The 14,467-nt window shown below is 36.3% G+C and overlaps 1 protein-coding gene across 10 annotated transcripts in view; it reads right to left on the bottom strand.

Annotated features, from left to right (window-relative positions):
* Positions 1-14,467, bottom strand: part of RUFY3 (RUN and FYVE domain containing 3) — a 140,198-nt gene that overhangs the window by 100,493 nt on the left and 25,238 nt on the right. The gene's annotated exons all lie outside the window — the stretch shown is intronic.

Below are 14,467 nucleotides of genomic sequence, written 5' to 3'. Positions count from 1 at the left end.
TCAAAGGTATGACTCTTGGCCTATTAGTCGGAGCCGCTGAAAGCGCGGGCCTGCATCCCAGCCCCGCAAGCCCTCCCCGCGCCCCCTCCTCAGCCCCGGGCGCGCACACGGCGGTGTCCCGCGGGGCTGGCCTCTGAGCGGGCCGGCCACCTGAGCCGAACCGTGAGGCGACCCGGAGCAGCTCGGCCCGGTCGCATACGGAAGTGCGGCTCTCCAACCACCACTGTGCCCTCTTCCGCCTTCACCGGCTCCTCCGCCACCGTCCTCGACAGCCTTGCCATCCTCACCTTTCCTCCTCCAGACCAGCTACTAGGGGAGTAGAATTGATACAGAACAGCTCCCGGAGCCACGACAGAGATCAAAAAGACAGCGTACCCCATCCTGGAACGACTGACTGGCTGGGAGAACCCACTCCGGTGAGATCGCCGAGGTGCGCGGGCTTCCCCGGGCGGGGCGGCAAGCGGCTGGAGTCCCTCCCCTCCTCCTTCCCGGGCCGGGTGGCAGAATTAGGCAGGCGGTCCCCTCAAGCCGTGGCGGCTGGTGCCCCCACCACGCGCGGCCACCCGGACCAACTGAGAGAATTGGATCGGAAATCCCCAGGCCGTGGAGAACGGTCACCAGGGGGGGGTCCCTTCCAAACACGTGACTCCCCGGTCCGGCTGGGAACGGTGCACTCTCCTGAGCTGCGGCGGCTGGCACCCTCCCGCCATGCTTGGCGCCCCGGGCCAACTAGGAAATTCGGACGGGCGCTCTCCCAGGCGGCGGCGGCTGGCGACCCTCCCCAAGGCGAGAGTTTTCCAAAGTTAAAGGACCCACAGCACCTTTTACTGGTGGGACCCACAGACAAACGTGTGCCACGAGCGCCACCTACTGGGCAGGATAAGAAAAACAGAACCCAGAGATTTCACAGAAAAATCTTTCAACCTGTTGGGTCCAACACCCAGGGAAATCTGACTAAATGCCCAGACGCCAGCAGAAGATAACGGATCACGCTCCAAAAATTGAAAATATGGCCCAGTCAAAGGAACAAACCAATAGTTCAAATGAGATACAGGAGCTGAGACAACTAATGCTGAATATATGAACAGAAATGGAAAACCACTTCAAAAATGAAATCGATAAATTGAGGGAGGACATGAAGAAGACATGGGCTGAACATAAAGAAGAAATAGAAAAACTGAAAAAACAAATCACAGAGCTTATGGAAGTGAAGGATAAAGTAGAAAACATGGAAAAAACAATGGATACCTACAATGATAGATTTAAAGAGACAGAAGACAGAATTAGTGATTTGGAGGATGGAACATCTGAATTCCAAAAAGAAACAGAAACTATTGGGAAAAGAATGGAAAATTTTGAACAGGGTATCAGGGAACTCAAGGACAATATGAACCGCACAAATATACGTGTTGTGGGTGTCCCAGAAGGAGAAGAGAAGGGAAAAGGAGGAGAAAAACTAATGGAAGAAATTATCACTGAAAATTTCCCAACCCTTATGAAAGACCTAAAATTACAGATCCAAGAAATGCAACGCACCCCAAAGAGATTAGACCCAAATAGGCGTTCTCCAAGACACTTACTAGTTAGAATGTCAGAGGTCAAAGAGAAAGAGAGGATCTTGAAAGCAGCAAGAGAAAAACAATCCATCACATACAAGGGAAACCCAATAAGACTATGTGTAGATTTCTCAGCAGAAACCATGGAAGCTAGAAGACAGTGGGATGATATATTTAAATTACCAAAAGAGAAAAACTGCCAACCAAGACTCCTATATCCAGCAAAATTGTCCTTCAAAAATGAGGGAGAAATTAAAACATTCTCAGACAAAAAGTCACTGAGAGAATTTGTGACCAAGAGACCAGCTCTGCAAAAAATACTAAAGGGAGCACTAGAGTCAGATACGAAAAGACAGAAGAGAGAGGTATGGAGAAGAGTGTAGAAAGAAGGAAAGTCAGATATGATATATATAATACAAAAGGCAAAATGGTAGAGGAAAATATTATCCAAACAGTAATAACACTAAATGTTAATGGACTGAATTCCCCAATCAAAAGACATAGACTGGCAGAATGGATTAAAAAACAGGATCCTTCTATATGCTGTCTACAGGAAACACATCTTAGACCCAAAGCTAAACATAGGTTGAAAGTGAAAGTTTGGGAAAAGATATTTCATGCAAATAACAATCAGAAAAGAGCAGGAGTGGCTATACCAATATCCAACAAATTAGACTTCAAATGTAAAACAGTTAAAAGAGACAAAGAAGGACACTATATACTAATAAAAGGAACAATTAAACAAGAAGACATAACAATCATAAATATTTACGCACCGAACCAGAATGCCCCAAAATACGTGAGGAATACACTGCAAACATTGAAAAGGGAAATAGACACATATACCATAATAGTTGGACATTTCAATTCACCACTCTCATCAATGGACAGAACATCTAGACAGAGGATCAATAAAGAAATAGAGAATCTGAATATTACTATAAATGAGCTAGACTTAACAGACATTTATAGGACATTACATCCCACAACAGCAGGATACACCTTTTTCTCAAGTGCTCATGGATCATTCTCAAAGATAGACCATATGCTGGGTCACAAAGCAAGTCTTAACAAATTTAAAAAGATTGAAATCATACACAACACTTTCTCGGATCATAAAGGAATGAAGTTGGAAATCAATAATAGGCGGAGTGCCAGAAAATTCACAAATACGTGGAGGCTCAACAACACACTCTTAAACAACAAGTGGGTCAAAGAACAAATTACAAGAGAAATTAGTAAATACCTCGAGGCGAACGAAAATGAAAATACAACATATCAAAACTTATGGGATGCAGCAAAGGCAGTGCTAAGAGGGAAATTTATTGCCCTAAATGCCTATATCAGAAAAGAAGAAAAGGCAAAAATTCAGGAATTAACTGTCCGCTTGGAAGAACTGGAGAAAGAACAGCAAACTAATCCCAAAGAAAGCAAAAGGAAAGAAATAACAAAGATTAGAGCAGAAATAAATGAAATTGAAAACATGAAAACAATAGAGAAAATCAATAAGACCAGAAGTTGGTTCTATGAGAAAATCAATAAGATTGATGGGCCCTTAGCAAGATTGACAAAAAGAAGAAGAGAGAGGATGCAAATAAATAAGATCAGAAATGGAAGAGGAGACATAACTACTGACCTCACAGAAATAAAGGAGGTAATAACAGGATACTATGAACAACTTTACGCTAATAAATACAACAATTTAGATGAAATGGACGGGTTCCTGGAAAGACATGAACAACCAACTTTGACTCAAGAAGAAATAGATGACCTCAACAAACCAATCACAAGTAAAGAAATTGAATTAGTCATTCAAAAGCTTCCTAAAAAGAAAAGTCCAGTACCAGACGGCTTCACATGTGAATTCTATCAAACATTCCAGAAAGAATTAGTACCAGCTCTCCTCAAACTCTTCAAAAAAATCAAAGTGGAGGGAAAACTACCTAATTCATTCTATGAAGCCAACATCACCCTCATACCAAAACCAGGCAAAGATATTACAAAAAAAGAAAACTACAGACCAATCTCTCTAATGAATATAGATGCAAAAATCCTCAATAAAACTCTAGCAAATCGAATCCAACAACACATTAAAAGAATTATACATCATGACCAAGTAGGATTCATCCCAGGTATGCAAGGATGGTTCAACATAAGAAAATCAATTAATGTAATACACCATATCAACAAATCAAAGCAGAAAAATCACATGATCATCTCAATTGATGCAGAGAAGGCATTTGACAAGATTCAACATCCTTTCCTGTTGAAAACACTTCAAAAGATAGGAATACAAGGGAACTTCCTTAAAATGATAGAGGGAATATATGAAAAACCCACACCTAATATCATCCTCAATGGGGAAAAATTGAAAACTTTCCCCCTAAGATCAGGAACAAGACAAGGATGTCCACTATCACCACTATTATTCAACATTGTGTTGGAGGTTCTAGCCAGAGCAATTAGACAAGAAAAAGAAATACAAGGCATCAAAATTGGAAAGGAAGAAGTAAAACTATCACTGTTTGCAGACGATATGATACTATACGTTGAAAACCCGGAAAAATCCACAACAAAACTACTAGAGCTAATAAATGAGTACAGCAAAGTAGCAGGTTACAAGATCAACATTCAAAAATCTGTAGCATTTCTATACACTAGTAATGAACAAGCTGAGGGGGAAATCAAGAAACGAATCCCATTTACAATTGCAACTAAAAGAATAAAATACCTAGGAATAAATTTAACTAAAGAGACAAAAAACCTATATAAAGAAAACTACAAAAAACTGCTAAAAGAAATCACAGAAGACCTAAATAGATGGAAGGGCCTACCGTGTTCATGGATCGGAAGACTAAATATAGTTAAGATGTCAATCCTACCTAAATTGATTTACAGATTCAATGCAATACCAATCAAAATCCCAATACTTATTTTTCGGAAATAGAAAAACCAATAAGCAAATTTATCTGGAAGGGCAGGGTGCCCCGAATTGTTAAAAACATCTTGAGGAAAAAAAACGAAGCTGGAGTTCTTGCGCTGCCTGACTTTAAGGCATATTATGAAGCTACAGTGGTCAAAACAGCATGGTATTGGCATGAAGATAGATATATCGACCAATGGAATCGAATAGAGTGCTCAGATATAGACCCTATCATCTATGGACAATTGATCTTTGATAAGGCAGTCAAGCCAACTCACCTGGGACAGAACAGTCTCTTCAATAAATGGTGCCTAGAGAACTGGATATTCATATGCAAAAGAATGAAAGAAGACCCGTATCTCACACCCTATACAAAAGTTAACTCAAAATGGATCAAAGATCTAAAAATTAGGTCTAAGACCATAAAACAGTTAGAGGAAAATGTAGGGAGATATCTTATGAAACTTACAACGGAGGCGGTTTTATGGACCTTAAACCTAAAGCAAGAGCACTGAAGAAGGAAATAAATAAATGGGAGCTCCTCAAAATTAAACACTTTTGTGCATCAAAGAACTTCATCAAGAAAGTAGAAAGACAGCCTACACAATGGGAGACAATATTTGGAAATGACATATCAGATAAAGGTCTAGTATCCAGAATTTATAAAGAGATTGTTCAACTCAACAACAAAAAGACAGCCAACCCAATTACAAAATGGGAAAAAGACTTGAGCAGACACCTACCAGAAGAGGAAATACAAATGGCCAAAAGGCACATGAAGAGATGCTCAATGTCCCTGGCCATTAGAGAAATGCAAATCAAAACCACAATGAGATATCATCTCACACCCACCAGAATGGCCATTATCAACAAAACAGAAAATGACAAGTGCTGGAGAGAATGCGGAGAAAGAGGCACACTTATCCACTGTTGGTGGGAATGTCAAATGGTGCAACCACTGTGGAAGGCAGTTTGGCGGTTCCTCAAAAAGCTGAATATAGAATTGCCATACGACCCAGCAATACCATTGCTGGGTATCTACTCAAAGGACTTAAGGGCAAAGACACAAACGGACATTTGCACACCAATGTTTATAGCAGCGTTATTTACAATTGCAAAGAGATGGAAACAGCCAAAATGTCCATCAACAGAAGAGTGGCTAAACAAACTGTTGTATATACATACGATGGAATATTATGCTGCTTTAAGGCAGGATAAACTTATGAAGCATGTAATAACATGGATGGACCTAGAGAACATTATGCTGAGTGAGTCTAGTCAAAAACTAAAGGACAAATACTGTATGGTCCCACTGATGTGAACCGACATTCGATAATAAACTTGGAATATGTCATTGGTAACAGAGACCAGCAGGAGTTAGAAACAGGGTAAGATAATGGGTAATTGGAGCCGATGGGATACAGACTGTGCAACAGGACTAGATACAAAAACTCAAAAATGGACAGCAGAATAATACCTAATTGTAAAGTAATCATGTTAAAACACTGAATGAAGCTGCATCTGAGCTATAGGTTTTTTCTTTTTTTTTTTTACTAATATTATTACTTTTATTTTTTTCTCTATATTAACATTCTATATCTTTTTCTGTTGTGTTGCTAGTTCTTCTAAACCGATGCAAATGTACTAAGAAATGATGATCATGCATCTATGTGATGATGTTAAGAATTACTGATTGATTGCATATGTAGAATGGTATGATTTCTAAATGTTGGGTTAATTTCTTTTTTTCCATTAATTAAAAAAAAAAGGTATGACTCTTGTACAAAGAGTAAGCAATATCAGGGTATGGGGGTAAAACTGTGATTGCATGCTGTGGTCAATGTTTCACAAAACACTATTTACTATACTATATACCATTGTACTACAGCAATATAAAGGGTAAATAATTGAGAGGGAAGGATAAAAGTTAAGGGGAGGTTTGGATTTTCTCTTTGGTGAGGGTGTGCTTACTTGGGAGCAATGAAATTGTCTAAAATTTAGAGTATTGATTATACAACTTAAGTGAGGATAATGTGAGACATGGATTGTTGACTTTGGAGAGCACACATGATGCCCAATGGATGGAGGTGGTTCAAGGATATACTGAATGAGAAGCAGCATGGTAAACTGTGGTATATACATATGAAAGAATATTATGTGACTATAGAAAGGAATGAAGTTGTGAGGTATGCAATGAGGTGAATGAACCTGGGGACATTATGTGATGCAAAATAAGCCAGAAACTAAAGAGCAAATACTGTATGGTCTCTTTTAGAAAATACTTATAAGAAAACTGGGGCCTAAATTGTAAGTTCTTATAGCAGTCACATTTAGTCTGGAGCTGTAATTGTTATTTCTAGATTTTGAAAGGCTGTGCTGTATATGTCTAACCTGGTATTTCCTGGAACTTTGGGTACCTATGTGACACCTAAGACTCAGAGTAAGAGTTCTGCAGATCTGAAAGTCAGCTTGCCACATAAAACAACTATTAAAGAAACTGAAAAAAAAGATCAGGCTTCAATTAGAGTAAGATCGAAGCTGATCAGGTCAGGACTAAGGTAAATGAGAATACAGGGTAAGGAGGGCACTGTTTGCATTTTTGAACTTCACCTACCCAATGAAACCAAAGAAAGAGGTTTATTTTGTCCCAAAACCAAATTTTCTGTAGCACATAATGTAATTTAACCTGTTTGGACAGATCATTTAAACAACCCAAACACATGGAGCCCAGAACGGGAATAAGGACTTGTAATTCTGTGTAACTTAATGTAATGCCTAGATACAACCCAGGGTATGTTGAGCAGGTAATTACAAAGAATAAGCAAAGTCCTGGAAGAGACAGGGAGAAAAAATATCTGAGGAAACCCATGATATCGTTTCAAACATTAGGGACTCCCAGGTCAGTAGGTCAAGCCCTTGATCTTGAGGCTTGCTCTTGTGAAGCTTACTTATGTAGTGGAGAAGCTAAATTTACCTATAGTTATGCCAAAGAGTTACTTCCAGAGGCCCTCTTTTGTTGCTCAGATGTGGTCTCTCTAAGTTCAACTCTGCAAGGAAAATCAATACCCTCTCCACTATGTGGGACATGACATCCAGGCATGAAAATCTCCCTGGCAACCTGTGATATGAATCCCAGGGATGAGACTGGTCCTGGTACCATGGGATTGATAATGCCTTCCTGACCAAAAGAGAAAAGAGTTATAAGAAAATAAGGTATCAGCAATTTCAAGGCTGAGAGAGTTCATATAGAGTTGAGAGGCTATTCTGGAGGCTACTCTTATGCAAGTTTCAGCTAGATATTGCTATTTGTTTGCCAAGTCCCAACCAAAAACATTTCTGCCAACCCTAAACAATATCTAGGGCTCTATCTGAGATTCTACAAATGTTCTATGCACTATGATTACTTTCCAGAAACCTACAATCTTAGATGGGTTCCTAGGCCAGATAAGTCCTGAAACCCAGAGGGGCCACCTTTTCCAGAACATCAACCAGTTTCATCTCCCATCCCATATTTATTGACCCATTGTCAATAAATGGGTCCCTTAGTCCTGACCTGATTCCAACATAAAAAAGCTAGAGTGGGCATAGCCCAAATACCCCTAAAGATTGGGAGAAAGATCAAAAGAGACAATTTTATAACAGAGACGACAAGATTTAACAATTGAGTGTGACTGCTGAATCATTATATTGATTCTTCTTTTAATCTCCAGTGTCTGAGAGCAGCTAGAAGGAAAAACCTAAAATTGTTCGTAATCCATACCAAACTCTGAAATCTGTTCTGTGACTACTTGTTACAATGTACTTTGAAATGTATTGCTTTTTCGTATATATATTTCACAACGAAAAAATGTAAAAAAAAAAAAAAAAAAAAAGATAGCGTTCGGTTCCAAACTGAATGTTATACAGTGAATATAAAATACATATTAAAAGTTATTAATAAAATTAATTAAAAAAACAAAATTAGGATGCAATGTAGCTATTTCAAACAATTTACAATTATGATCATTATCGTTACCACAGTTTTTCACATCACTATTGTACATGAACTTGAGAGACATTTTAAATTTAACATGCAAAGGTGCTTCCTGCTGGCCAACGATGTACCATTTTTTTGCTGTTTGGTAGCAGTATCTGTGCAGTTACCTCGTATACTTTATAAAGTTATTTTGTGTACTTTATAAAAATGAGTAGAAAAAGGAAAAGGAAAACAAGAGTATTAAAAACTCAGATCTCCGACCTAACTAATGGCAATCACAAGCATGCCCCCAAATGGCATGGTTTTGGCCTCATTTGGATGATCACTGGACTTAAGCTATGTTCTATTACATACAAAATTATTTGAAATGCCACCAAAGACTGGTAAAAAGACTTCCCTCATTACATGCAAGTCTACAGTTGGACTTACAATAACTGACTTTAGATTACAGGAGTGTTGTATGTGAGTTGAGCTATAGCTCCTGAGTTTGAACCTTGCCTCTATCAAACAGAAATACTCTCAATGTCAGTTTCTTCATTTGCAAATATGAAAGAACATTAACACCTAGGCTCAAAAGATTACTGTAAGGATTAAATGAGATACTGCACATATAACACTTAAAACAATCAGTTCCTGTTACAAAGTGACTGCTCAAAAAATGATAGCTTCTCTTCCAGGAACACTGTTAATATAGAAGACTGCCTGAAATAGGGCTCTTGTGTAAGAATGTAAAGGTTACTTTCATGAAGACTCATGTAGCAGTGTTACGAAGAATAAATCGACAAGTAACTGTACTTAAAGTGGTTATGTAAGTGAATATCCTTGTTCTTGGATGTACACTGAAGGTATTAAGTGTTCAAGGAGCTCAAAGTATACAATCTATTCTCAAAGGTTTAGAAGATAGATAAATAGACTGATAGGTAGGTAGATGTACAGACAGACTGATATGGCAAATATGGCAAAATGTTAAAACTTGGTAGATAATGGGGATCTGGGCAGTGAGGAATACTAGAGTTCTCTGTATGGGCTTTATATTATTTTTGCAACTGTTCTATAAGTTTTTAATTTCAAAATTAAAAAAAAACATTCAAAGTGAATAGGCATGGGACAGTTGGAGAAAAGCTGAAAAGTTGGTATAGGATTCTGGATGTTATACCAGATCCTGAACGTTGTGGAAGTGAAAATCAAAGACAAAACTGAGACTTTGTTGGAGAATGGAATACATATATCCTTCTTTTAGGCCTTAAACATATGTAGCACTGTTTTCTTGTTTAATTGGAATAGAAAACTATAATATGATTTATATGATTTTACACTTACATACACCCATACTCACACACATCCCTGTGTGTATACAGGTATTGGATTAAATGCAGAGAGGTCATTTATAGTTCAGAAGTGATATTTATTTATACCAGAAGCGATATTTCTGATACTATTAACATATGTTTAACTCATGAAAATAGAACCCTAGATTTCTCATCAGCTTCAATTAAGTGGTTTCATTTAAGAACTTTTGAGCATTACATACCAATATTTCCTTGGTAGAAGAAACACATACTCATCATCAAAATAATGAGAGCAGAGCCAAATGTAAATAAATGAAAATTCTAATGACAAATTTGCACATTTAAGGTGTTCAATATCAAAAGTAATAGTAGTTCTTATTTTTCTATTAGATGGGGAAAAAGAGTTCTTATTAAGTCTTATTCAAGAGATCTATTAAAAATTCACTTATTAAATGTTTAATATATGCATTTTCTAATATATAAATAAATGCATATATATTAACGAACTTACCTGTTAAAAACATTTCATACTTTAATATTAAAATATTAACATTCGATACAACCAGAAGAGAGAAAAAAAACATTGAAAATTTCATCACTACCCCCAATATTTTATCCCTAATAGAGCATGTGACCCTATTAGTATTTCTGACAAAGAGGTAAAAATTACTGGAAAGGGACTGAAAATATGTACTGAAAAGCTTTCAGTTGCTATCATTAGGTTCTCTACACAAGCTATCTCCTTCTCTTCCCTCCCACCTCTTACCTCCAGTTTATGCCCAGATAACATCTTCACTTCTTTTAGATCTTGGCTCAAATTCAAACATTACTCCCTGGAACCCACCCACCCCACCCTAGACAAGATTTGTTGCCTTTCCTATATGTCCCCAAGGTATGCTGTACTTTCTCTACTGTAGAAATCATTGTACTGAAACATGATTGCCATTTTACTTGTTTGAAGCATCTCACCCCAACTTTGCACAAGTCAATAAACTCAGAAAATAAGGAGAACTAGGGTTATACATTGAACTCTAACCCTAGGACCTAGCACAGTGCTGGTCATAAAACAGGGTACTTAATGTTTGTTGAATGAAGGACTGAGGGTCTGATCTATAATGATAAAAACTACATGGTTATTAAGCATTACTTTTTTTTCTTTAAGGTTCTAAAGGACACTAAGGATTTCCCCCCATACAAAAATGCACAAATATAAAATGAAGGTCATGGATACCAGGTTTAGAAACTCGTACCAGATTGTAGTGAATTCAGGTTATGAAGTCTCTTGGTAATAGCCATTTGCTTCCCCTGCCAACATGCTCACTGGATATGTTCCTTTTTCATTTAAATATGTGCAGTTTTCAGACATGATGAGGTTATACTAGTGTACAGTGATCATTAATGAAAAAAAGTAAATTAGTAGATGTCAAAATCGAGTAATCTTGGCACCAGATACTTATTATACATTGCTGAATGACAGACACTTCCCATTTCATCTTCAGAGGCTCATTCCTTAGTGTATCACTACATTTAAAGTACTCCCTATTGAATGGAAAAACCAATCCCAAATCTGTACCCACACTCTACCTCTAAAAATGTATTCACTCTTAAGTGTTATCTTGCTCTGAAATCCATGTCCCAGAACCTAAGAGACAGGACTTTTTCTGTCAAAGTTGGCAGTAAAGTAAGTTATACTTGTTTCATCTCTCTCTACCTTAATTATAAATTCAATGAGCACAAGGGCTATCTATTTTTCAGTTGGTAGGACTCTATGTTACATCAAGGGATGCCAATAAATATTACTGACCAACTGACAGACCAAATCACATTCCTTAATGTAGCACATTATAAGTACTATGCCCACAGATGCTTCATAAAAGTTATCTCTTTACACATTACAGTGTAAATACCAGATATGCTAAATAAACACTAAAGCAATGCAACCACCAGAGAAACACCGCAAAGTGATGCAATAACAGCATGTGAGAAGCCTGCCGTTACATGAAGTTCTTTAGAGTAAAATCTCTAACCTAAAATCAAAGACTTGAGCAAAGGTTCTTTTCTCCATGTTTCTATCTAATCTGATCATAGTCTCTTCATGCATATTTGAGAAAGAAATTTTCTAGGTCAAAAAAGTAATTTCAAAGCCTATAGTTGCCCTGGTATATTCTGTCATATTAAACAGATCATATGCATCACTTCTCCACGTCAGATTCCTCACCCCTAAAAAAAAGGTTAAAAGTACATACTTCTCAATAATTGAGTTTCAATTTAACCAATTATTTTCTTGTTTACAGAAATCTAAGTAAAGAATACTAAAACCTGAGTTTAAACGACTAACATTCACTTTTATGAGACACTGGCTGGTAAAAAAATCAGTTTAAAATTCTCTAGAAGGTTAGATGTAAAAATACAAATATAAATAAAAAATGGTAATTAATATATCTGACAATATGGATTAAATTATTGTATTTTGAACTGTTGCTCCATGAATAACCATTAGCATGAATAGCTAATTTTAATAGGGTGCTCTATATTATTATCTTATTTAATTTAAACTACCATCAAGTAAGTACTACTAATATTGCCAACTAAAAATGGAAGAAAACTCAGGCATGAAGCAATTTAGTTAATTTGTCCAACATCATGTCACATGGCTGAGTAGCAGGGTAAGGAATTTAATCCAGATCTAAGAAAAAATCTATGCTTTCAACCATCATTCTAAATTATCTCTAAATTAAAGATCGCAGTAGTAGCTTAAAGAACCAACAGCCAATTCAACCCCGAACACAAAGCTATAAAGCAAGATGCCTAAGTTGATTGAAGACAATGATAAACTGAGTCTTCTAAATAATCAGTTACTGTTGTAAATCTTAGTTTGTCCTTTGTTGCAATGAATTAAAAGAATAATATTTATCTTAGAGCAGCTAGAAGTAAAAATCTAAAATTGTGAAATTATAACCCATACCAAATTCTGAAATCTGTTCTACAACTAATTGTTAGACTATACTTTAAATTTATTGCTTTGTATATATGTTATTTTTCAAGTAAAAGAAAAAAAAATTCTTCTAGCTTTCAGTATTTGGAGCAGCTACAAGGAAAAATCTGAAATGGTGGAATGGTAACCCATAACAAACTCTGAAATCTGTTCTGTAACTACTTAATGACATGTACTTGGAAAATCATTGCATTTTCTTTATATATGTTATATTTAACAATAAAAAACATTTTAAAAAACAAACAAACAATGGTTGACTTTAAATCTCAGCAACCAAATCTTTGATCCTTGTCAGAACTCTGTTTGCATTGAAGAAAAAGCTGAGATTTGTTGGACAGATTCGTGTTCTGGGTTATTTGTGGTATGCTTTGGTTTACTTATGGGCTGGCATACTGATAACATTGCAAGGCAATAAAGAAATCCTCACAAGCATTCAAAAAATAATAATAATACTAGAACTGAATTTTCTAAGGCCAAACTTTTGCTAACATTTCAGACTATGTCCTCTATGTAAAATAATAATTCCATCTCAGTCCCAAGTCTGCTTCCCCGATGTAGCATTACATAGAGTACAATGATGTTTCCCATGGCCTAACATCTATCCAATTCTAAACAGACTCATCAGGTATGCAGCAAATTTCTTCACAATTATTACGGATTTTATGCCAAAATTGTACATAAAAATTCCCAAATCTTCTACAATGAATGTCCTTTTATAATAGGAAACATATATCATTTAAAAAATATGCCTTAGACCACCTTAAAAAGTACACAAGGAAAAAGAATTACCATAAACTGAATTTTTAAACTTGTCTGCCACTCAAGCCATAGAAATATCCCCAAAATGATTAAGCAAGTTAGGGATGTAGAACAAAAAGGAAAACATTAAAAATGGTACATTTAATTCCAGAACAAGAAAGGAATTTGGATTTAGATCATTAATTCTATTAAAAAAATCTGTCTACTGAAAACTTTACTGAATAAAGGTAATACAAAATATTTCCTCTTTTGAAATAAACACTACTGCAGTCCTTTAAGCTAATTCTGATTTAATCACATAAGAGACAAACTATGAAAGGTTTATACTTTATTCTTTAAAGAGTCTTTTCAGCATAAAATATTTTATCAATACATAAATTGCTAATTATAGCCAAAGGGTAAAACTGATATAAATTAAATCATAACTGTAGTTGAGTTTTTTTGTGTTGCTATTTAACATGTAATAATCCTGAAGGAAATACTGTAATGACATTTACTGGAGAAGGTCTTAAAAATAGCGTTATTTTCCTGACCCTGAAATTATATGTATTGGTTTTGAGAATGCTAATCCAAGCAATTCAAGTGAAATTCTGATGCAAATAAGTGCAGGACTTAAAAAAAAAAATCATAAATACAACACATATATTACTTCACCTTAGTAAGTAATGTTATCATTTCTGAAATTGCTAAAATTATATTCAACAGTCTAACACAGTTTTACTTCCATTCTTAAGAAAAATAAAAGGTACTATATTTTTAAATATTTTAGGGTACTTTAGGAGGTCTTTCATGTTGAAATTCCACTATGCCCTCAGAAACTAAACATAAGCAAAATCAACTCAAAGAATGTGTCTTTGAGAGAATTTAAATGGTGCTACAAGGTTTTTCTGATTCAGGAAAATGAAAAATGAATTTTTTCTAAACAAAGCTGATACTCTAATGTTGACCAGACAGAAGGAAAGTGAGCCA

The sequence above is a fragment of the Tamandua tetradactyla genome, chromosome 19 (genome assembly GCF_023851605.1).
Source record: "Tamandua tetradactyla isolate mTamTet1 chromosome 19, mTamTet1.pri, whole genome shotgun sequence".
NCBI lineage: Eukaryota > Metazoa > Chordata > Mammalia > Pilosa > Myrmecophagidae > Tamandua > Tamandua tetradactyla.
The sequence above is the reverse complement of the archived record's forward strand: the minus strand, read 5'-3'. Positions and strand labels throughout refer to the sequence as shown.